This window comes from Aristolochia californica, unplaced genomic scaffold (genome assembly GCF_029961685.1).
Source record: "Aristolochia californica isolate CCGP_79_NKW_82.1479 unplaced genomic scaffold, dmAriCali1.0.hap1 SCAF_1, whole genome shotgun sequence".
Taxonomy (NCBI): domain Eukaryota; kingdom Viridiplantae; phylum Streptophyta; class Magnoliopsida; order Piperales; family Aristolochiaceae; genus Aristolochia; species Aristolochia californica.
The window spans coordinates 23976040-24000426 of NW_027181770.1; the positions used below are offsets into that span (position 1 = coordinate 23976040).

General features: G+C 36.2%; 1 non-coding gene across 1 annotated transcript; it reads right to left on the reverse strand.

The window, feature by feature from the left end:
• Nucleotides 1–10455: 10455 nt before the first annotated feature.
• LOC137965154 (small nucleolar RNA R71) lies at nucleotides 10456–10562 on the reverse strand. The gene has a single exon (XR_011116017.1). It is a non-coding gene; the product is annotated as a small nucleolar RNA R71 (small nucleolar RNA).
• Between the last annotated feature and the right edge of the window lie 13825 nt (nucleotides 10563–24387).

Genomic DNA, 24387 nt, shown 5'->3' on the forward strand with positions numbered 1-24387 from the left:
AAAGGTTAGGATCCATAGGTGATTTGCATCATTAACATGTTACAAGCATGCATATCCATTTTTAACGCATCTATGAAGAAATCTCTTTCTTTTAAAATTCCAAGTTGTTAGGGTTGAACTAGTGGAATTTCCCAAACATGGACAAAAAAAATTTTGTGTTCATTTGTGGTGTATGAAAATATTTTATTTACTTACATTTGTTATTTTTTAAAATACTTTCCGCACATAAACTCTAAAATTTTCATTTTTTTGTGATCTATTTGCCTTTTTCTTTTACGGCATGAAGGAAGCGCGAAAACTCCAAGTTTTGATTTAAGGAAAAAGTGTACATCTAAAATGGAAATGGACAATGCAAAAATGTAGAGAGAGATAATTTCAAAGAGTGTCAGTAATTTTTAGGGATTGTAAGCTCTTTTTAGTTTTTATATATCAGGTTTTGCAATCGTCGAGAAAAGGGGGAGCTAGCGGATTTTTAACTGAGTGTTGACTCCCAATCCAGAAGCCATTTCTTAGGGTAATATATCCCGTTACGCATGATAAGTCACTTTAGAATCATCTATGATTGTTAGGTCAGCGTTTTGTAAAAAGGTTAAATAATGGCTTGCTTGACTTGGGTAAATATCCCACCACACGTTCACTTGAGAATTTAATGAGCATTTGTTATTCTCTTTAAAAGGTTTGGATCCATATGTGATTTGCATCATTAATATGTTACACACATCCATATCCATTTTTAAAGCTTATGTGGAAGAAATCTCTTTCTTATAAAATTCCAAGATACTGGGTTGAACTTGTGGAATTTCCAAAACTTGGACAACAAAAATTTTGTGTTCATTTGTGGTGTGTGAATAAATTTTCTTTACTTACATTTGTTATTGTTTTAAATATTTTCCACACGTAAAGTCTAATATTTTTATTTTGTGGAGATCTATTTGCCTCTTTCGTTTACAGCATGAAGGAAGTGCGAAAACTCAATGTTTTGATTTAAGAAAAATAGTACATCTAAAATGGAAATGGACAATGCACAAATGTCGAAAGAGATAATTCCAAAGAGTGTCCATAATTTTTAAGGATTGTATGCACTTTTTAGTTTTTATATATCAGGTTTTGCAATCGTCGGGAAAAGGGGGAGGCGGTGGATTTTTAACCTGAGTGTTGACTCCCAATCCATAAGCCATTTCTTAGGGTAATATAGCCCGTTAGGTCAAATCACTTTACAAGAATCTATGATTGTTAGGTCAAATTTTGGTAAATGGTCTAAATAATGGCTTGTTTGACTCGGGTAAATATCCCACCGCACATTCACTTGAGAATTTAATGAGCATTTGTTATTCTCTTTAAAAGGTTTTGATCCATAGGTGATTTGCATCTTTAACATGTTTCAAGCATACATATCCATTTTTAAAGCATGTGTGGAAGAAATCTCTTTCCTATTAAACTCCAACTGCTAGGGTTGAACTAGTGGAATTTCCCAAACCATGACAACAAAACTTTTGTCTTCATTTGAGGTGTGTGAATATATTTTCTTTACTTACATTTGTTATTGTTTTAAATGTTTTCCATCCATAAGCTCTAAAATTTTCATTTTGTTGTGATCTATTTGCCTTTTTGGTTTATGGGATGAAGGAAGAGTGAAAACTCAAAGTTTTGAATTAATAAAAAAAAGTACATCTAAAATGGAAATTCACAATGCACAAATTTAGTGAGAGATAATTCCAAAGAGTGTCTATAATTTTAAGGGATTGTAAGCTTTTTTTAGTTTTTATATATCAGGTTTTGCAATCGTCGAGAAAAGGGGTAGGTAGGGGATTTTTAACTGAGTGTTGACTCCATATCCATAAGCCATTTCTTAGGGTAATATAGCCCGTTAAGCACGATAAATCACTTTACAATCATCTAATATTGTTAGATCAACTTTTTTTAAAAGGGCAAAATAATGGCTTGTTTGACTCGAGTAAAGATCCCACCGCACGTTCAATTGAGAATTTAATAAGCGTTTGTTATTCTCTTTTAAAGGTTTGGATCCATATGTGATTTGCATCTTTAACATGTTTCAATCATGCATATCCATTTTTGTGGCTTATGTGGAATAAATCTCTTTCATATAAAATTTCTAGCTGTTAGGGTTGAAGAAGTGCAATTTCCCAAACTTGGAGAACAAAACTTTTGTCTTCATTTATGGTGTGTGAAGAAATTTACTTTACTTACATTTGTAATTGTTTTAAATTTTTTCCATACATAAACTCTAAAATTTTCATTTTGTTGTGATCTTGTTGCCTCTTTGGTTTACGATATGAAGGGAGAGAGAAAACTCAAAGTTTGATTTAAGAAAAATGAGTACATCTAAAATGGAAATGCTCAATCCACAAATGTGGAGAGAGATAATTCCAAAAAGTGTATGTAATTTTTTGGGATTGTAAGCTCTTTTTAGTTTTTATAAATAAGGTTTTGCAATCGTCGGGAAAAAGGGGAGGCAGGGGATTTTTAACTGAGGGTTGACTCCCAATCCATAAGCCTTTTCTAAGGGTACTATAGCCAGTTACGCATGATAAATCACTTTACAATCATCTAAGATTGTTAAGTCAACATTTTTTAAATGGGTAAAATAATGGCTTGTTTGACTCTAGTAATTATCCCACCGCATGTTCACTTGAGAATTTAATGAGCTTTTGTTATTCTCTTTAAAATGTTTGGATCCATATTGGATTTGCATCTTTAACATGTTTCAAGCATGCATATCCATTTTTAAAGCATATGTGGAAGATATCTCTTTCTTATAAAATTCCAAGCTGCTAGGGTTGAACTAGTGGAATTTCCTAAACTTGAACAACAAAGCTTTTGTGTTCATTTGAGGTGTGTGAATAAATTTTCTTTACTTAAATTTGTTAATTTTTAAATTTTTTTCCATACATAAACTCTAAAATTTTCATTTTGTTCTGATCTATTTGCCTTTTTGGATTAAGGGATTTAGGGAGAGCGAAAGCTCAAAGTTTTGATTTAAGAAAAAAGAGTACATCTAAAATTAAAATACACAATGCACAAATGTAGTGAGAGATAATTCCAAAGAGTGTCTATAATTTTTAGGGATTGTAAACTCTTTTAATTTTTTTAATTTTAGGGTTTTGCAATCGTCTGGAAAAGAGGAGGCGGGGGATTTTTACCTGAGTGTTGAGGCCAAATCCATAAGCCATTTCTTAGGGTAATGTAATCCGTTACGCACGATAAATCACTTTACAATCATGTATGATTGTTAGGTGAACTTTTTGTAAATGGGCAAAATAAGGGCTTGTTTGACTCGGGAAAATATCCCACTGCACGTTCACTTGAGAATTTAATGAGCGTTTGTGATATTCTTTAAAAGATTTGCATCCATAGGTGATTTTCATCTTTAAGATGTTTCAAGCATGTATATCCATTTTTAAAGCTTATCTAGAAGAAATCTCTTTCTAATAAAATTGCAAGCTATTAGGGTTGATCTAGTGGAATTTCACAAACTTGGACAACAAAACTTTTGTGTTCGTTGGTGGTGTGAATAAATTTTCTTTACTTACATTTATTATTGTTTTAATTTTTTTCCTTACATAAACTCTAAAATTTCCATTTGTTTGTGATCTATTTGCCGTTTTGGTAAAGGTATTAAGGGAAAGAGAAAACTCAAAGTTTTGATTTAAGAAAAAAGCGTACTTTTAAAATGGAAATGCACAATGCAACAGAGAGAGATAATTCCAAAGAGTGTCAGTAATTTTTAGGGATTGTAAGCTCATTTCAGTTTTTATATATCAGGTTTTGCAATCGTTGGGAAAAGGGGGAGGCAGGGGATTTTTAATAGTGTGTTGACTCCCAATCCGTAAGCCATTTCTTAGGGTACTATAGCCCATTACGCACGATAAATCATTGTACAATTATCTATGATTGTTTGGTCAGCTTTTTGTAAAAGGTCAATATAATGGTTTGTTTGACTCGTGTAAATATCCCACCGCACTTTCACTTGAGAATTTTGATGAGCGTTTGTTATTCGCTTTACAAGGTTTGGATCCATAGGTTATTTGCATCTTTAACATGTTACAAGCATGCATATCCATTTTTAAAGCATGTGTGGAAGAAATCTCTTTCTTATAAAATTCCAAGCTGTTACGGTTGAACTAATGGAATTTCCCAAACTTGGACAACAAAACTTTTGTGTTCATTTGTGGTGTGTGAATAAATTTTATTTACTTACATTTGTTATTGTTTAAAATTTTTTGATACATAAACTCTAAAATTTTTATTTTGTTGTGAACTATTTTCCCTTTTGGTTTACGGGATGAAGGGAGAGCGAAAACTCAATGTTTTGATTTAAGAAAAAAGAGTACATCAAAAGTGGAAATGCACAATGCACAAATGTAGAGAGAGATTATTCCAAAGAGTGTCTATAATTTTTAGGGATTGTAAGCTCGCTTTAGATATCTGGTTTTGCAATCGTCGGGAAAAGGGGGAGGCGGTGGATTTTTAACTTGAGTGTTGATTCCCAATCCATAAGCCATTTCTTAGGGTAATATAGCCCTTACGCATGATAAATCAATTCACAATCATCAATGGTTGTTAAGTCAACTATTTGTAAATGGTCAAAATAATGGCTTGTTTGACTCGGCTAAATATCCCACCGCACGTTCACTCGAGAATTTAATGAGCGTTTGTTATTCTCTTTAAAAGGTTTGGATCTATAGGTGATTTGAATCTTTTACATGCTTCAAGCATGCATATCCATTTTTAAAACATGTGTCGAAGAAATCGCTTTCTTATAAAACTCCAAGCTGTGACGGTTGAACTAGTGGAATTTCCAAAACAATGACAACAAAACTTTTGTCTTCATTTGTGGTGTGTGAATAAATTTTCTTTACTTACATTTGTTATTGTTTTAAACTTTTTCTGTGCATAAACTCTAAAATTTTCATTTTCTTGTGATCTATTTGCCTTTTTGGTTTACAAGATGAAGGGAGAGCGAAAACTCAAAGTTTTGATTTAAGAAAAAAGAGTACATCTAAAATGAAATGCACAATGCACAAATTTTAAGAGAGATAATTCCAAAGAGTGTCTGTAATTTTTAGGGATTGTAAGCTTTTTTTAGTTTTTAGATATTTGGTTTTGCAATCGTCGGGAAAAGGGGGAGGCGGTGGATTTTTAACCTATGTGTTGATTCCCAATCCATAAGCCATTTCTTAGGGTAATATAGCCCTTACGCATGATAAATCAATTTACAATCATCAATGGTTGTTAAGTCAACTATTTGTAAATGGTCAAAATAATGTCTTGTTTGACTCGGCTAAATATCCCACCGCACGTTCACTTGAGAATTTAATGAGCGTTTGTTATTCTCTTTAAAAGGTTTGGATCTATAGGTGATTTGCATCTTTAACATGCTTCAAGCATGCACATCCATTTTTAAAGTATGTGTGGAAGAAATCTCTTTCTTAGAAAACTCCAAGTTCTTAGGATTCAACTAGTGGAATTTCCCAAACCATGACAACAAAACTTTTGTCTTCATTTGTGGTGTGTGAATAAAGTTTCTTTACTTACATTTGTTATTTTTTTAAATTCTTTCCATACATAAACTCTAAAATTTTCATTTTGTTGTGATCTATTTGTCTTTTTGGTTTACGGGATGAAGGGAGAATGAAAACTCAAAGTTTTGATTTAAGAAAAAAGAGTGCATCTAAAATAGAAATGGACAATGCACAAGTGTCGAGAGAGATAATTCCAAAGAGTGTCTGTAATTTTTAGGAATTGTAAGCTCTTTTTAGTTTATATATACCAGGTTTTACAATCGTCGAGAAAAGGGGGAGGCAGGGATTTATAACTGAGTGTTGAATCCCAACCCTAAGCCATTTCTTAGGGTAATATAGCCCGTTACGCACGATAAATCACTTTCCAATCATCTGTGATTGTTAGGTCAGGTTTTTGTAAATAGGCAAAATAATGGCTTGTTTGACTCGTGTAAATATCCCACTTAAGTTCACATGAGAATTTAATGAGCTTTTGTTATTCTCTTTAAAAGTTTTAGATCCATATGTGATTTGCATATTTAATCTGTTTCAAGCATGCATATCCTTTTTTAAAGCTTATGTGGAAGAAATCTCTTTCTTATAAAATTCCAAGCTGTTAGGGTTGAACTAGTGGAATTTCCCAAACTTGGACAACAAAACTATTGTGTTCATTTGTGGTGTGTGAATAAATTTTATTTACTTACATTTGGTCTTGTTTTAAATCTTTTCCATACATAAACTCTAAAATTTTCATTTTGTTGTGATCTATTTGCCTTTTTGGTTTACGGGATTAAGGGAGAGCGAAAACTCAAAGTTTTGAATTAAGAAAAAAAAGTACATATAAAATGGAAATGCACAATGCACAAATGTAGAAAGAGATAATTCCAAAGTGTATTTGTAATTTTTAGGGATTGTAAACTCTTTTTAGTTTTTATATATAAGGTTTTGCAATCGTCGGGAAAAGGTGGAGGTGGGGGATTTTTAACGGAGTGTTGACTCCCAATCCGTAAGCCATTTCTTAGGGTTCAATACCCCGTTATGCATGATAAATCACTGTACACTCATCTATGATTGTTAGGTCAACTTTTTGTAAAAGGGCTAAATAATGGCATGTTCATTCACTTGAGAATTTAATGAGCGTTTGTGATTCTCTTTAAAAGGTTTGTATCCGTAGGTGATTTGCATCTTTAAGCTGTTTCAAGCATCCATATCCATTTTTAATGCTTATGTGGAAGAAATCTCTTTCTTATAAAATTCCAAGCTGTTAGGGTTGATCTAGTGGAATTTCACAAACTTGGACAACAAAACATTTGTGTTCATTGGTGGTGTGTGAATAAATTTTCTTTACTTACATTTGTTATTGTTTTAAATTTTTTCCATACATCAACTCTAAAATTTTCATTTTATTGTGATCTATTTGCCTTTTGGGTTATGGGATTAAGCGAAAGAGAAAACTCAAAGTTTTGATTTAAGAAAAAAGAGTACATCTAAAAAGGAAATGCATAATGCAACAATGTAGAGAGAGATAATTCCAAAGAGTGTCTGTAATTTCTAGGGATTGTAAGCTCTTTTTAGTTTTTATATATCAGTTTTTTGATTGTCTGGAAAAGGGGCAGGAGAGGGATTTTTAACTGAGTGTTGACTCCCAATCCGTAAGCCATTTCTTAGGGTACTATAGCCTGTTACACACAATAAATCACTGTACAATCATCTATGATTGTTAGGTCAGCTTTTTGTAAAAGGGCAAAATAATGGCTTGTTTGACTCGGGTAAATATCCCACCGCATGTTCACTTGAGAATTTTACGAGCATTTGTTATTCTCTTTAAAAGGTTTGGATCCAAAGGTGATTTGCATCTTTAACATGTTACAAGCATGCATATCCATTTTTAAAGCATGTGTGGAAGAAATGTCTTTCTTATAAAATTCACAGCTGTTTGGGTTGAACTAGTGTAATTTCCCAAACTTGGACAACAAAACTTGTGTGTTCATTTGTGGTGTGTGAATTAATTTTCTGTACTTACATCTGTTATTGTTATAAATTTTTTCCAGACATAAACTCTAAAATTTTCATTTTGTTGTGATCTATTTGCCTTTTTGGTTTACAGGATGAAGGGAGAGCGAAAACTTAATGTTTTGATTTAAAAAAAAAAAGAGTACATCTAAAAAGGAAATGCACAACGCACAAATGTAGAGAGAGATAATTCCAAAGAGTGTCTATAATTTTTAGGGATTGTAAGCTCTTTTTATTTTTTAGATATCTGGTTTTGCAATATTCGGGAAAAGGGGGAGGAGGTGGATTTTTAACCAGAGTGTTGATTCCGATTCCATAAACCATTTCTTAAGAATATAGGCCATTATGCATGATAAATCACTTTACAATCATCTATGATTATTAGGTCAACTTTTTTTAATTGGTCAAAATAATGGCTTGTTTGACTCGGCTAAATATCCCACCGCACGTTCACTTGAGAATTTAATGAGCGTTTGTGATTTTCTTTAAAAGGTTTGCATCCATAGGTGATTTGAATCTTTAAGCTGTTTCAAGCATGCATATCCATTTTTAAAGCTTATGTGGAAGAAATCTTTTTCTTATAAAATTCCAAGCTGTTAGGGTTGATCTAGTAGAATTTCACAAAATTGGACAACAATACTTTTGTGTTCATTGGTGGTGTGTGAATAAATTTTCTTTACATACATTTGTTATTGTTTAAAATTTTTTCCATACATAAACTCTAAAATTTTCATTTTCTTGTGATCTATTTGCCTTTTTGGTTAAGGGATTAAGGGAAAGAGAAAACTCAAAGTTTTGATTTAAGAAAAAAGAGTACATCTAAAATGAAAATACACAATGCAACAATGTAGAGAGAGATAATTCCAAAGAGTGTCTGTAATTTTTAGGGATTGTAAGTTCTTTTTAGTTTTAAATATCAGGTTTTGCAATCGTCGGGAAAAGGGGGAGGAAGGGGATTTTTAACTGAGGTTTTTGACCGGAAACAGGGGAAGACCAGAGAGGAGTTCCCCACCATCATTCGCCGGGCCAATACCTTTTGCCGCGCCACCGTCGTCCACCGTCATCCACCATCGTCCACCGCCATCCAGCAACCGAGAACAAACCCGAGGAGTACTCGAGAGAGTCTCCATCGAGGTGAGTTCGACAGTCGTTGCTCGCCAGGCTGAGAAGTGATCCGAGAGGGCTTCTCCGGTGCCAATCCCGCTTTCCAACCATCCTCCAGCGTCTATCACATATTCCGACCAGTCCCGGAGCCATTCCGACTCCAACCGAGACTCAAGAGAGCCGGTTAGAGAACGTCAGCTCTGTTTCGCTCTTCGCCGGACGTTACCTCCGTCTGTCGGCTTCTAACCGTCGTCGCCGGCGTCATCTCTACCTCCGGCCACTCACTCTTGCCAACCCGAAGCCATTGATTTCGGAAAATTGCAGCACCCGTGAGAACGAGTTGCTGCCCGAGCGAGAGGAGGAAGAAGGGGAGTAATTCGTCATTATCGAATTTAGTTTTTATATGGTTTGAACTTAGGTTTTGAATGTTAATTGAATCTGATTTGATAATTAATATTTATTTAAGATTTGCTTTCTGGATATTTGATTAAATTAGCTAATTAGGGTAGGATTATAATTGAGGTTGGATTTTGGTATTTTAATCCGATTTCTGTTTTTCACTCTATGCGCCCGAGAGGGGCTAGACACAAGGATTGAGAAATCGGATTCGTGATTACGTGGCGCTCGAGAGAGGCATGAATCACGGTAAAATCCAAAGTTGATAATTTTAGCATCATCACAATAGGAAATTGATTCTCTGCATTCTATTGTAATCCGCTCTTTGTCATTAACTCTAGGCGCCCGAGAGGGGCTAGAAGCAAGGATTGAGAATCCGGACTCGTGGTTACGTGGCGCTCGAGAGAGGCACGAATCACGATAAAATCTAGAGTTGACGTTTCCTGTTGTGCAAGTAGTTAATTAGATTATTACTTGATAATTTAGGATATAATTAGTGTTTAGTTCAAATTAATTCATCATATTTGGTTAGGCTAGTTGACTGAAGAATACACAGAATTCAATCCTCCCTGTGGATATGATCCTCGCTTACTGCTAGATTACATGAACGATTCATACGCTTGCGAGGTATTAAAGCCGATGTAACTAAATTTTACATCAAGTTTTTGGCACCGTTGCCGGGGAGGCACGTATTAAGCGTATTTTTTTGTTCTCCATAGTCTTAGGTTAGATTTTTTTTATTTTTTATTTTTATTTTTTATTTTTATTTTTATTTATTTTTATTTTTTTAGTTTTTTCATAATTTTAGTTTGGTATTTTTTTTGGAATTATTTTTATTTCTTCTAGTTAGTTCATATGTTTAGTAGTCAGTTTGTTAGCTTAATTTGATAGTTCATTTTGTTTCTTTTTGTGTTTTTATGCACGGGCGCCGCTCCCTAGGTAGACCATTAGCTCCCTTTGTTGAAGAGCTAGAACATATTTGTAGGAAAACACCCGAAGTCAAGTTAGGAGCTACCATGGCCAATCAGGGTGAACCATTACAGTTACCTGCAGCAGGTGACCGTAGAGCCCTGAGGATTATTCTATCCCATCCCACTTCACATCACCTTCTTGCATTATATTGCCACCCACTACTGCCGCCAGTTATGAGTTGAAACCGGGTGTGATCCAACTCCTCCCTACATTCTATGGGTTGGAGAAGGAGGACCCATATTACCACATCAAGGAATTCTTAGATATTTGTGCAACTTTTAAATTCCAGAATTTCTCAGAAGACTCTATCAGGTTAAGACTTTTTCCATTTTCACTTAAGGATAAGGCCAAGTCTTGGCCTAATTCCTTAGAGGTGGGCAGCATTACTTCATAGGACACATTAGTCACGAAATTTTTGTCCAAGTACTTTCCCATTCAGAGAACTACAGCCCTCAGGAGAGAAATCTCCAACTTTATGCAGCAGGAGGGTGAACACTTTTATGAGGCTTGGGAGAAATGGAAGGATTTGATCCGTAGGTGTCCGCATCATGGGTTTGAGAAATGGCATTTAGTGCAATACTTTTATCAAGGTCTTACACCTCAGGTTAGATCCATGGTAGATGCAACGAGTGGTGGGAGTTTGATGGGTAAGAGTGCTAGTAAGGCGTGGGACTTCTTTGAAATGTTGAGTGATCAATCTCAGTAATGGGGTTCATCATTTAATGTTGATAGGAGATCCCATGAAGCCAAAAGAGGGGGTCTTTACGAGGTTAGTGAAACACCCATGCTCATGGCCAAGATTGAAGGGTTGACTAGAAAAATTGATGCCCTTATGGTGTCCAAGAGTTCACCTTCTCCTAACCCATCTACTGTCTGTGCCATATGCTCTGGTTCATCTCATCCCACACAAATGTGTCCATCTAGTTCATCCTACCCAGAGCTCATTGAGGACTTGAATGCAGTCCAAAATTTTCAAAGACCGAGCCGGAACGATCCTTTTTCAGAAACATATAATCCGGGTTGGGATAGGCACCCAAATTTCTCATGGTCTAAGGGCCCACAGGTTGGGGGTCCTCCAGGGTTTACTCAACCCCAAGCTCCGCGCCCACACTTCACTCAACAACCATTGATTCCACAAAAACCTTCACTTGAGGATACACTTCAATTATTCATGCAGAATACATAGTCCTCCATTGCTAAACTTGAAATGCAAGTGAGTCAGTTGGCCAGCCACATGAGTGAACAAGCACAAAATAGACTCCCGAGTCAAACCATTCCTAACCCCAAAAGCACACATGAGGGTGAGTTGAGTTCCAAACCCCACCATGAGCAAGCCAAAGCCATAACCACCCTTAGGAGTGGTCGTGAGTTGAACAATGGGGTAGGGACCACTAAGTGTAAGGAGTCAAAGGATGACAATGGGGACACATCATTGAGTGAAGAACCTCCAAGTTCTCCACCAACAGCCAAGCAGATCCCTAACCAAGTCCCATTAGCTCCTTATCCGCAGAGGTTATTGGGCCCACCTAGGAAAGGAGAGAGCATGCATGAAACGTTGGAACTGTTTAGTAAGGTTCACCTTAACATTCCACTTCTTGATGCTATTAGGCAAGTGCCTGCCTATGCCCGATTTTTGAAAGACCTTTGTACACAGAAGAGAAAACAACATGTTAACAAAAAGGTCTTTCTTACTGAGAATGTAAGCTCAATTCTGAAGCATAACACTCCTCCTAAAGTTAAAGATCCTGGAAGTCCCACAATTTCATGTGTCATTGGTGAACATACCATCCAGAGAGCTCTTCTTGACTTAGGGGCAAGTGTGAATTTTCTTCCTTTCTTTGTGTACCAGCAATTAGGTTTGGGGGAATTGAAGCCTACTGCCATCACACTTCAATTAGCTGACCGTTCTGTCAAGATACCACGAGGAATAGTTGAAGATGTTTTGATAAAAGTGGACAAATTTCTGTTCCCGGTTGATTTGATTGTTCTTGATACACAACCAGTAGTCAATGTGACCAACCAAAGTCCTGTCATCCTAGGACGTCCCTTCTTAGCCACATCTAATGCTATCATTCATTGTAAAAGTGGTGAGTTGGAGTTGTCTTTTGGAAATTTTAAGGTCTCATTGAATGTATTTAATGTCGGGCACCACCCACTTGAGTCTGATGATCTGAGTCCTGCATTTAATATAGAAACTGTTATGCTTGATAATGAATCCACTCTTGAATCTTTTGAGTCTTGCATAACATCTTTAGACATGGACTATTTTAATGAGGAAACATATTTCCGAGAGGTTAATTCTTTACTCAATTTTGTACCTCTGTTGGAGGAAGCTTATGAGGTTATCACAACTGAACATCCACAAGATCTTCCTCTTGACTTGGACAAACCTCTTGAAACTTCCAAGCTAGACCTTAAGCCACTTCCTCCCACATTGAAGTATGCGTTCTTGGGACCCATGAACTCATTACCAGTCATTATTTCCTCTTATTTGAGTACTGAGCAGGAGGAACAATTGACTGAAGTTTTACAAGCACACAGAGAGGCATTGGGGTGGACTCTTGATGCCTTAAAAGGGATTAGCCCCTCCATATGCATGCATCATATTCATTTGGAGGAGGGGACTAAAGCCTCACGTGAGATGCAACGTAGGTTAAATCCCCATATGCTGGAGGTTGTGAGAGAAGAAGTCATCAGGTTGCTTGTGACAGGAATCATTTACCCTATTTTCGATAGCACCTGGGTGAGTCCAATTCAAATTGTCCCTAAGAAAGGGGGGATAACGATAATGAAAAATGAGAGTGGTGAATTGATTCCCACAAGAACTACCACCAAGTGGCGTGTCTGCATTGACTATAGAAAACTTAATTCCGCCACTAAGAAGGATCACTTCCCACTACCTTTCATTGATCAGGTACTAGAGCGATTGGCCGGCCACAATTTTTATTGCTTCTTAGATGGATACTCTGGCTACAATCAAATTCCCATTGCTCCAGAAGACCAGGAAAAGACCACATTCACGTGTCCGTTTGGCACCTATGCTTACAGACGCATGCCTTTTGGTTTATGCAATGCGCCAACCACTTTCCAACTGTGCATGATGAGTATCTTTTCTGACATGATTGGTGAATTTTTAGAGGTCTTTATGGATGAATTTTCTGTGTTTGGCTCTAGTTTTGATACATGTCTTCACGATCTTTCACTCGTATTGTCCCGTTGCATTAAGTCCAATTTAGTCTTGAATTGGGAAAAATGCCACTTCATGGTGAAAGAAGGAATTGTTTTAGGACATGTAGTGTCTGAGCGGGGTGTAGAAGTGGACAAAGCCAAGGTTGACCTAATTGCCAATCTGCCACCACCTACTTCTATGAAGGGGGTGCGTTCTTTCCTTGGCCATGCTGGGTTCTATAGGCGTTGCATTAAAGACTTTAGCAAAATTTCTCGTCCTTTGATGAATTTACTTGCTCAAGATGTTGCTTTCGCCTTTGATGATGCCTGTATTCATGCTTTTGAAACACTGAAGAAATGTTTGTCCACTGCACCCATTGTCCAACCCCTTATTTGTTCTTTGCCTTTTGAGTTGATGTGTGATGCCTCTGACTATGCATTGGGGGCAGTTTTGGGGCAAAAGACGGATAAAATGCCCTGTGTCATTCAATATGCTAGCCGAACTCTTCATGATGCTCAATTGAATTACACTACCACTGAGAAGGAGTTGCTAGCTGTTGTGTTTGTCTTGAACAAATTCAGATCATATCTGTTAGGGTCAAAGGTTATAGTGTTCACTGATCATTCTGCTTTGAAGTACTTATTATCCATCAAGGACACTAAACCTCGCTTGATTAGATGGATCATGCAATTGCAAGAATTTGACCTTGAGATTCGAGATAAGAAGGGTTGTGAGAATGTTGTTGCTGATCATCTATCTAGGATTTGTGTAATACCTCAGGAAGGATTCCTTCCTTTAAATGATTCCTTCCCTGATGAACAACTTCTCCAAGTATCCTAGTTGCCTTGGTTTGCTGACATAGTCAACTATCTTGTAACTCATAAGATTCCTGATTATTGGAGTAAACAAGATAGGTTGAAATTCTTTTCCCAAGTCAAACATTTTTTTTGGGATGACCCTTATATGTTCAAGGTGTGTTCTGACCAAGTCATTAGGCGTTGTGTACATGAGTAAGACTTTGCCAACATTCTTGAATTTTGTCATTCCCACGCATGTGATGGACATTTTGGTGCTAGAAAGACAACGGCTAAAGTCTTGCAATGTGGTTTCTATTGGCCTTCATTATTTAGAGATGCCCATGAGTTTTGTCAGGTGTGTGATAAATGCCAATGAACTGGTTGTTTGTCTAGGAAGAACATGATGCCTCTTAACCCCACTCTTATTATTGAATTGTTTGATGTGTGGGGTATTGACTTCATGGGTCCTTTTCTTGTCTCGTTCGGCTATCAATACATCCTTGTTGCTGTTGAATATGTCTCTAAATGGATTGAAGCTATATCATGTAAGACAAACGATCACAAAGTGGTGGTAAATTTTTTAAAAGAAAATATCTTTAATCGATTTGGTACCTCGAGAGAGATCATCAGTGATGGGGGATCTCATTTTTGTAACAGAGCATTTGAGACCTTATTGAAGAAATATTCCATCACTCATCGGGTGTCCACTCCGTACCACCCACAAACTTGTGGTCAATTGGAAATCTCTAATAGGGAGATCAAACAGATTTTGGAGAAGTCGGTTCGCTTTGATAGGAAAGATTGGTCCACTCGATTGGACGATGCTTTATGGGCCTATCGAACCGCTTATAAGACTCCTATTGGGATGTCTCCATTTCGCCTAGTGTTCGGCAAAGCATGTCATCTACCTGTTGAGCTTGAGCATAGAGCTTATTGGGCCATTAAGGCTTTAAATTTTGATTTAACTAAAGCGGGTGAGGAGAGAAAGTTGCAATTGAATGAGTTGGAGGAGATATGTCATGATGCTTATGAGAATGCCAAACTGTATAAGGAGCGAACAAAGCTTTTACATGATAAATCTATTTTTCGCAAGTCTTTTACTGTTGGGCAGAATGTTTTACTTTATAACTCACGATTGCATTTGTTTCCAGGGAAGCTAAGATCCAGGTGGTCCGGTCCATTTGAAGTTACACAGGTGTTTCCTCATGGCGCTATTGAGATCCGTAATCACGGAGACGGGTCGATCTTCAAAGTTAACGGTCAGAGGCTCAAACCGTATCTTGAGAATGTCCCCACACCGGAGGAGGTGATGGTGATTTTATTGGAGGAACCTGTCATTTCATCTTGAATGCGTCAGAGTCTTGCTTACGACTATAAACTTAGCACATTGTGGGCAATCCCCACGTTTCTATCCCTTTGTACATTACAGTTTTATTTTTATTTTATTTTTTTTGGTTTATTCATACTCTCTTGTCGGCTGAGAGCATAAATGGTTCCGGTAGTCGATGACCAGACTTTTGGTCCCCAGTTTGACAGGTCTGTACTCAAACAACAGTTCTGGGATTGACCAGTTCGATCTTGAAGTATTGAATGAAAACCTTATGGTGAGTAACTTAAGGACTTGTGTTCAGCACGTGATTCCTGCTGCCTTCAGTGGCCAGTCACACGGAGATTTCTTCAAAGTGTGATGTGGGATAGCGGTTTCATCTACGGATGATTACCTACGGGTACGGCTGATACGAGTAAACCTTCTTCGAGGGAGACTATGTATCATTCCTGGGGGTCTTTATTATTCTTTTTTTTCTATAGTCGTTATAGTTTTTTAACTTTTCCCCATTGAGGACAATGTCAGGTTTAGGTTTGGGGGGGGGGGGGGAGGAACGACTCTTTTATGTCTTAGCAATAATTTTCTTTCGATTTTTGTTCGTGGTTTTCAAATTATTCCTCTTAGTATGTGGTTAACATTAGTAGAGTTAAAATAAGTTCCTCAAATGTGTTTCAAAAATGATCGTAAAACTGTGTAGAATATGCCTATTAGAAATCTGATATCATTTGTTGTGATCCATGAGAATTCAGTGGGATAACTTACTATTGCATTAGACTTGGAACTTAGTTGCAAAAGAGAACATGTAAATCTAGTGTTGATCTATGTTAGTCTGAATAGTCTTGTATGCCTGTTTGAACTCAATCTTTTTTATACCTCAGTGAAATTCCTTGTTGTAATGTATGAATGCGAATGGAAATGCTCTTGCTTGCAAAAGACAGATAACTTCAGAAACAGCCTGGCAAACCCAGGGACATGCACCGGAACAGTCGGTTACTTAAAAATAAGTGCATGTGCAGTGAAGACGAATACAAAATGGTGGTAATACCAAAAGTATTAAGTGAAGAAAAAAATTACGCTGGTAATAGCAAAAGTGCGCTGGTAATAGCGTAAAGTGGTTTTAAATCTCAAAGCAATGAGTTTCCTTAGCTTTGATGATGAATTGTAATTTGAAAGAAGTTGCAGGTCAAGATTGAAATTAGTATATTTCTTTTGTGAGATTGTCAGACAATAGGCTTACTCTACTATTTTCTCTTAATTGTGATGTGACCAGGATTTTATTGTTATTTGTTGCCTCTTTGTTCTGTTGAAGTAATAGCTTATGGGTCACATTGGTTCAGGTGGACTAACAATGAGTGTATTTGGATTGATAATAGGCTATATTTTACACAGGTTTTCAAATTTCGCAAGATCTCATATGATTTTCAGATATTTTACGATACTAAGTGTTAGTCATATGCTAATGAGGAGTAAATTTTCTTCAGTTTTTCTTTTTATATTATTGATATAGATGAATTTTGTGGGTAAATTCCAAGCAAACCCTCACGAGACATAACTCGTCCACTACTGCAGAGTAGGGGTTTAACGGCTTGTTGCATGCACTAAATGCAATCGTGCTCCCTACGAAAGTGGCATTTTGTTTTCCTAGGCTTAATTTTGGTTCGATTGTTGTTTTGCTAGGGACTAGCAAAGATTTAGGTTTGGGGGTGTGATAGATGTCATATTCTGACATGAGAACTAGGTTAATTATGATAGAATAACCTTTATAATTGTGTTATAGGTAGTTATTTGTCGGGTTTCAAATGAAATGAGCATTTATTGAATTTGGCATTAATCACTGTCGATATTGCATATTTTTCTCTCCTGAATTATATTTCATTGTTTTTAACGTTTATTTCTTCCTGAAATACTTTTTATAGATTTAATTATGGAATTTTAGGAGAATTTGGGTGGAGAAGAAGATATTTACCAAAATGCCCTTAGAGAAATGGAGGTAATTTCTAGGGAAAATCATTTTAAAATAAGAAAAATCATATTTAAAGCAAAGGGAAGCGTCGAATGAAGACGGTCGAAGGCAGCGTGAAGAGAAAACAGAAACGGAGACCAAAACAGAGGTTTTTGACCGGAAACAGGGGAGGACCCGAGAGGAGTTCCCCACCGTCGTTCGTCGGGCCAATACCTTTTGCCGCGCCACCGTCGTCCACCATCATCCACCGCCGTCCAGCAACCGAGAACAAACCCGAGGAGAACTCGAGAGAGTCTCCATCGAGGTGAGTTCGACAGTCATCACTCGCCAGGCCGAGAAGTGATCCGAGAGGGCTTCTCTGGTGCCAATCCCGCTTTCCAACCATCCTCCGGCGTCTATCACATATTCCGACCAGTCCCGGAGCCATTCCGACTCCAACCGAGACTCGAGAGAGCCGATTAGAGAACGTCAGCTCTGTTTCGCTCTTCGCCGGACGTTACCTCTGTCCGTCGGCTTCTAACCGTCGTCGCCGGCGTCCTCTCTACCTCCGGCCACTCACTCTTGCCAACCCGAAGCCATTGATTTCAGGAAATTGCAGCACCTGTGAGAACGTCGCCGGCGTCCTCTCTACCTCCGGCCACTCACTCTTGCCAACCCGAAGCCATTGATTTCGGGAAATTGCAGCACCTGTGAGAACGAGTTGCTGCCCGAGCGAGAGGAGGAAGAAGGGGAGTAATTGAGGTTGAATTTTGGTATTTTAATCTGATTTCTGTCTTTCACTCTATGCGCCTAAGAGTGGCTAGACACAAGGATTGAGAAATCGGATTCGTGATTACGTGGCGTTCGAGAGAGGCATGAATGATGGTAAAATCGAGAGTTGATAATTTTAGCATCATCTCAATAGGAAATTGATTCTCTGCATTCTATTCTAATCCTCTCTTTGTCATTAACTCTAGGCGCCCGAGAGGGGCTAGACGCAAGGATTGAGAATCCGGATTCGTGGTTACGTGGCGCTCGAGAGGCACGAATCACGGTAAAATCCAGAGTTGACGTTTCCTGTTGTGTAAGTAGTTAATTAGATTATTGCTTGATAATTTAGGATATAATTAGTGTTTAGTTCAGATTAATTCATCATATTTGGTTAGGCTAGTTGACTGAAGAATACACAGAATTCAATCCTCCCAGTGGATATGACCCTCGCTTACTACTAGAGTACATGAACGATTCGTACGCTTGAGAGGTATTAAAGCCGATGTAACTAAATTTTACATCAATTGTTAGTTCAGCGTTTTGTAAAAGGGCAAAATAATGGCTTGTTTGACTCGGGTAAATATCCCACCGCACGTTCACTTGATAATTTAACGAGCGTTTGTTATTCTCTTTCAAAGGTTTGGATCCATTGGAGATTTGCATCTTTAACATGTTACAAGCATGCCTATCCATTTTTAAAGCATGTGTGGAAGAAATGAATTTCTTATTAAATTCACAGCTCTTAGGGTTGAAGTAGTGGAATTTCCAAAACTTGGACAACAAAAATTTTGTGTTCATTTGTGGTGTGTGAATAAATTTTATTTATTTACATTTGTTATTGTTCTAAATTTTTTATTTTGTTGTGATCTATTTGCCTTTTTGGTTTACAAGATGAAGGGAGAGCGAAAACTCAATGTTTTGATTTAAGAAAAAAGATTACATCTACAATGGAAATGCACAATGCACAAATTTAGAGAGAGATAATTCCAAAGAGTGTCTATAATTTTTAGGGGTTGTAAGCTTTTTTTAGTTTTTAGATATTTGGTTTTGCAATCGTCGGGAAAAGGGGGAGGCGGTGGATTTTTAACCTGAGTGTTGATTCCCAATCCATAAGCCATTTCTTAGGGTAATATAGCCCTTACGCATGATAAATCAATTTACAATCATCAATGGTTGTTAAGTCAACTACTTGTAAATGGTCAAAATAATGGCTTGTTTGACTAGGCCAAATATCCCACCACACGTTCACTTGTGTATTTAATGAGCGTTTGTTATTATCTTTAAAAGGTTTGGATCCATAGGTAATTTGCATCTTTAACATGCTTCAAGCATGCATATCCATTTTTAAAGTTTGTGTGGAAGAAATCTCTTTCTTAGAAAACTCCAAGTTGTTTGGATTCAACTAGTGGAATTTCCCAAACCATGACAACAAAACTTTTGTCTTCATTTGTGGTGCCTTTTTGGTTTATAGGATGAAGGGAGAGCGAAAACTCAAATTTTTGATTGAAGAAAAAAGAGTACATCTAAAATGAAATCCATAATGCACAAATTTAGAGAGAGATAATTTCAAAGAGTGTCTGTAATTTTTAGGGATTGTAAACTTTTTTAAGTTTTTATATATCAGGTTTTGCAATCGTCAGGAAAAGGGGGAGGCAGGGGATTTTTAACTGTGTATTTACTCCAAATCCATAAGCCAATTCTTAGGGTAATATAGCCCGTTTTGCACGATAAATCCCTGTACAATCATCTATGATTATTAGGTCAACTTTTTGTATAGGACAAAATAATGGCTTGTTTGACTCGGGTAAATATCCCACAGCACGTTCACTTGGGAATTTAATGAGCATTTGTTCTTCTCTTTAAAATGTTTGGATCCATAGGTGATTTGCTTCTTTAACATGTTTCAAGCATGCATATCCATTTTCAAAGCATGTGTCGAAGAAATCTCTTTCTTATAAAATTCCAAGCTGTTAGGGTTGAACTAGTGGAATTTCCCAAACTTGGACAACAAAAATTTTGTGTTCGTTGGTGGTGTGTGAATAAATTTTCTTTACTTACATTTGTTATTGTTTTAAATTTTTTCCACACATAAACTCTAAAATTTTCTTTTTGTTGTGATCAATTTGCCTTTTTAGTTTACGGCAAGAAGGGAGCGTGAAAACTCAAAGTTTTGATTTAAGAAAAAAGAGTACATCTAAAATTGAAATGGAAAATGCACAAATTTAGAGAGAGATATTTCCAAAGAGTGTTTGTAATTTTTAGGGATTGTAAGCTCTTTTTAGTTTTTATATATCAGGTTTTGCAATCGACGGGAAAAATGGGAGGCAAAGGATTTTTAACTGAGTGTTGAATCCCAATCCATAAGCCATTTCTTAGGGTAATATAGCCCGTTACGTACGATAAATCACTTTACATTCATTTGTGATATTTAGGTTAGGTTTTTATAAATGGGCAAAATAATGGCTAGTTTGACTCATGTAAATATCCCAAGCATGTTCACTTGAGAATTTAACGAGTGTTTGTTATTCTCTTTAAAAGGTTTAGATCCATCTAAAATTCCTAAATGTCTGAACAAATAGGAATAGAATGTACTTCTCTCCAAAATAGTGTTCATATACAGCATGAAACACAGGGAGAATACGATGAACATCCTAATCTGATGCAGGATGGACAAAAGTGGACATTAAGTATCCCTCGGATAACTGAAGTCTACAACAAAGATTGGATTGAATTCCAAAAGAAATCCTTCGTCTTCCAGAAGGAACTATCTGTAGAAATACAGGATACCGACTCAGGTACTTTCTGCTACAGATTATTAAGTGAATCTGACTTAGCTAAGCTAAAAAGATTCAAATATGTCCATTATGGATTAGTTCGTATAGGATTAGACCCCTTAATACGAATCAATCAGAATTTACCCTTCATAGCAGCTATAGTTGATAACTCTGTGAAGAATAATTTTGAAAAAACCCTACTCGGAGGAGTTAGAGAAAATTTAGGATTAGGCCCAGTATCCTTTACAACATGGCCCAATCTACAAATAGATTTTGAAGACAAGCACATCCAAGATACCTTGTCCCTAAAAATCTATACAGACAACTGGTCGAAAAATGGAATTCAACTAGGAAGAAGAGTTATGCGCATACTTGTATGCATAGTAGCCCGAGGAATCAACACTGGAAAGGTTCCAGTTAAAGATTCAAAGAAACTCACAGAATTAGCCAAAAACATTGGTTATTCTGAAAACTTGACCATAGAAGAACTCGACCCAAGAGAGTTAACATGGCCAACAGAATGGGTAGTTCAACCTTTGGCACCCAGACACCTTCCTCTCTCTCGAAAAACCATAAAGGAGATAGAAGGAAAACTAGTGATCACAAACACTAGACCCAGCTTTTCCATTGAACAGGACAGGCCCTCTATTTAACATGTTTCAAGAAGGCATATCTATTTTTAAAGCTTATGTGAAAGAAATCTCTATCTTATAAAATTCTAAGCTGTTATGGTTGAACTAGTGGAATTTCCCAAACTTGGACAATAAAACTTTTGTGTTCATTTGTGGTGTGTGATTAAATTTTATTTACTTACTTTTGTTATTGTTTTAAATTTTTTCCAATCATAAATTCTAAAATTTTCATTTTGTTGTGATCTATTTGCCTTTTTGGTTTACGGGATGAAGCGAGAGAGAAAACTCAAAGTTTTGAATTAAGAAAAAAGAGTACATATAAAATGGAAATGTACAATACACAAATGTAGATAAAAAAAATTCCTAAGAGTGTCTGTAATTTTTAGGGATTGTAAACTCTTTTTAGTTTCTATATATCAGGTTTTGGAATCGTCTGGAAAAGGGGGAGACAGGGGATTTTTAACTAAGTGTTGAATCCCAATCCATAAGCCATTTCTTAGGGTAATATAGCCCGTTACGTATGATAAATCACTTTCCAATCATTGGTGATTGTTAGGTCAACTTTTTGTAAATGGGCAAAATAATGGCTTTTTTGACTCATGTAAATATCCCACAAATGTTCACTTGAGAATTTAAAGAGCTTTTGTTATTCTCTTTAAAAGGTTTAGATCCATATGTGATTTGCATATTTAACATGTTTCAAGAAGGCATATCCATTTTTAAAGCTTATGTGGAAGAAATCTCTATCTTATAAAATTCCAAGTTGTTAGGGTTGAACTAGTGGAATTTCCCAAACTTGGATAACAAAACTTTTGTGTTCATTTTTGGTGTGTGAATAAATTTTATTTACTTACATTTGTTATTTTTAAATTTTTTTTCCATACATAAACTCTAAAATTTTTATTTTGTTGTGATCTATTTGCGTTTTTTGTTTACGGGATGAAGGGAGAGAGAAAAATCAAAGTTTTGAATTAAGAAAAAAGAGTACATATAAAATTGAAATGCACAATACACAAATGTAGAAAGAAATAATTCCAAAGAGTGTCTGTAATTTTTAGGGATTGTAAATCTTTTTAATTTCTATATATCAGGTTTTGCAATCATCGGGAAAAGGGGGAGATGGGGGATTTTTAACTGAGTGTTGACTCCCAATCCATAAGGCATTTCTTAGGGTAATATAACCCATTAAGTAAGATAAATCACATTACAATCATCTATGATTGTTAGGTCAACTTTTTATAAATGGGCAAAATAATGGCTTGTTTGACTCAGGCAAATATCCCACCGCACGTTCACTTGAGAATTTAATGAGCATTTGCTATTCTCTTTAAAAGGTTTGGATCAAAGGTGATTTGCATCTTTATGAAGTTTCAAGCATGCATATAAATTTTTAAAGCATGTGTAGAAGAAATCTCTTTCTTATAAAACTCCAAGCTATTCAGGTTGAACTAGTGAAATTTCCCAAACCCTAACAACAAAACTTTTTTTTTCATTTGTGGTGTTTGAATAAATTTTTTTTTCTACATTTGTTATTGTTTTAAATTTTTTCCATACATTAACTCTAAAATTTTCATTTTGTTGTGATCTATTTGCCTTTTTGGTTTACAGGATGAAGAGAGAGCGAAAACTCAAACATTTGAATTAAGAAAAAATAGTACGTATAAAATGGAAATTCACAATGCAAAAATGTAGAAAGAGATAATTCATCACAGTGTCTGTAATTTTTAGGGATTGTAAACTCTTTTTAGTTTTTATATATCAGGTTTTGCAATCGTCGGGAAAAGGGGGAGGTGGGGGATTTTTAACTGAGTGTTGACTCCCAATCCGTAAGCCATTTCTTAGGGTAAAATAGCATGTTACGCACGATAAATCATTGTACAATCATCTATGATTTTTAGGTCAGCTTTTTGTAAAAGGGCAAAATAATGGCTTGTGTGACTCGGGGAAATATCCCACCTCACGTTCATTCGCTTGAAAATTTAATGAGCGTTTGTGATTCTCTTTAAAAGGTTTGCATCCATAGATTATTTGCATCTTTAAGCTGTTTCAAGCATGCATATCCATTTTTAAAGCTTATTTGGAAGAAATCTCTTTCTTATAAAATTCCAAGCTGTTAGGGCTGATCGAGTGGAATTTCACAAACTTGGACAACAAAACTTTTGCGTTCATTCGTGTTCTATGTATAAATTCTCTTTACTTACATTTGTTATTGTTTTAAATTTTTTCCATACATAAACTCCAAAAATTTCATTTTGTTGTGATCTATTTGCCTTTTTGGTTAAGGGATTAAGGGAAAGAGAAAACTCAAAGTTTTGATTTAAGAAAAAATTGTACTTTTAAAATGGAAATGCACAATTCAACAATGTAGAGAGAGATAATTCAAAAGCATGTCTGTAATTTTTAGGGATTGTAAGCTTTTTTTAGTTTTTATATATCAGGTTTTACAATCGTTGGGAAAAGGGGGAGGCGGGGATTTGAAACTGAGTGTTGACTCCCAATCCGTAAGCTATTTCTTAGGGTACTATAGCCCGTTACGCACGATAAATGACTGTACAATCATCTGTGATTGTTAGGTCAGCTTTTTGTGAAAGGGTAAAATAATTGCTTGTTTGACTCGGGTAAATATCCCACCGCACGTTCACTTGAGAATTTAATGAGCGTTTGTTATTCTCTTTAAAAGGTTTGGATCCATAGGTGATTTGAATCTTTAACATGTTTCAAGCATGCATATCCATTTTTAAAGCAAGTGTGGAAGAAATCTCTATCTTATAAAATTCCAAGTTGTTAGGGTTGAACTAGTGGAATTTTCCAAACTTGGAAAACAAAACTTTTGTGTTCATTTGTGGTGTGCGACTAAATTTTCTTTTCTTACATTTGGTATTGTTTTAAATTTTTTCCACACTTAAACTTTTAAATTTTCATTTTGCTGTGATCTCTTTGCCTTTTTCGTTTACCGCATGAAGGGAGC